The following is a 1,542-nucleotide window of genomic DNA, read 5'->3' on the forward strand; positions in this document are numbered from 1 at the left end:
ACTCATCTAGTCGCTAGGACACTAGACTCAACTGGTTGCCAACTCGTTGTATTCTGGTTACATTGCAATGTTTTCTATATTGCATGGTTTCTGAGGACTTATATCATTTTGCAGCTGTAACTGCGGCCTTGCAGCAACAATTTTTGAGTTTCTTTTTCAATGCACAAGTGCATGCACAAATGAATTTCTATTTAATGTGAATTACTGCGTATATAATCATCATATTATCACCAACAAAATGTGCATATAGTTGCCAACTGAACCCAATTCTGTCACGGGGCCGAGTGGCCTGTACTGAACAGGACTCAGGTGCAGAAACCCAGAGCAGAGACAGCAGATGATGTAACAATTTATTAGGTTTAAGTGCAAAAAAGAAAACGTAGCAAAGACAAAAAAAACAATAAGACGTGGAGTTTGACGAGGCGTGGCCTGGGGAACGTGGCTAGGGCTAGGGAATGAGGCCTGAGATGCGGAGTGGAGCTGAGCAGGGAACAGTCACACTGAAGAGAGAAGATAGAGGAGTTAGGGAGGTAGTGGAGGCAGCTCTGAAGTGGCCAGTTGTAAGAGTAGCAATTCTTACTTGCAGTAGGGGACATGGAGTGTTGAGAGGGGGGTGATGAGAATCCAGGGGAGGCTGAGTGGCGTGGAAAGGCTGGCCTGAGATCCGGGGCTTCAGATGGAGTGTGATGGCAGGAGGGCAGGCAGGTGAGGCACAGAGAGATTTTCAGAATGATTGCTTGGTATCCTGAGTCCGGAGGTGGAGCGTGAGCCAAGGTGAATACAGCAACTGCAGCACAAGAGAGTCGTGTTAACAAGATAGCTCACAGCAAGAACTTGAAGTATAAGGCCTGTTACCAACATGTGTTGATGACGAACTGGCAGTGAATGACCATCAACGTGTGGTTTAAATCCCTCTGGCTTGATTGCCTGCAATAGGCTCCAGGTGTGCAGGAGCTGGAGTTGGCCCTGCCCAGGGGCGGATCCCAGGTCAGTTCAGGAGCCTTATGGAAATTCCAGCCACCCACCGCAGACCATGACAAATTCGTCGCAAATTGATAGCAGACTACTGGCGTGCACCGAAGTTGCTTTGAAGATGGCAACTGAGTATGAGTTATTGCAGACCTAGTCCCCATCTTATTACCCCAAGGTAATAAAGGCATTCTTTTTAATTGCCAGCAGGGTCGGCTTCTCTGGTTGCAAACAAATTTCTTGCTATTTAGAAGTCTATGGAAAACTAATGGCTCTTGGTCATTTATTGGATCATTTATGGGATCAGTTGCTGGTTTCAGGAATTAGGAAAATGCAGGCCATTTACCATTTACACAACATTAAGCTCGTTTTGTGACTTACTGCCATTACTACAGTACTGCGGTCCTCACTGGGTTCAAAACACCAAGATGACAATGTCAAAAACTCTCTGATTCTGATTCTCACTACCCAGTGGGTGATGTGATGGCAGCCACCTCCATCTTTTATATACAGCTTATGGTATTACATGACTGCATGAGGATAGCGAATGATATTGGCTGATCCTGAGAGATG

At 46.0% G+C, this 1,542-nt stretch overlaps 1 long non-coding RNA gene across 1 annotated transcript; it reads right to left on the bottom strand.

Annotated features, from left to right (window-relative positions):
• Nucleotides 1-322: 322 nt before the first annotated feature.
• Nucleotides 323-887, bottom strand: LOC143413752 (uncharacterized). The gene is made up of 3 exons (XR_013094367.1): nucleotides 860-887; nucleotides 581-787; nucleotides 323-500 (listed from the first exon to the last, which is right to left on the bottom strand). It is a non-coding gene; the product is annotated as an uncharacterized LOC143413752 (long non-coding RNA).
• Nucleotides 888-1,542: the final 655 nt, after the last annotated feature.

Source organism: Maylandia zebra, linkage group LG18, assembly GCF_041146795.1.
Source record: "Maylandia zebra isolate NMK-2024a linkage group LG18, Mzebra_GT3a, whole genome shotgun sequence".
Classification (NCBI taxonomy): domain Eukaryota; kingdom Metazoa; phylum Chordata; class Actinopteri; order Cichliformes; family Cichlidae; genus Maylandia; species Maylandia zebra.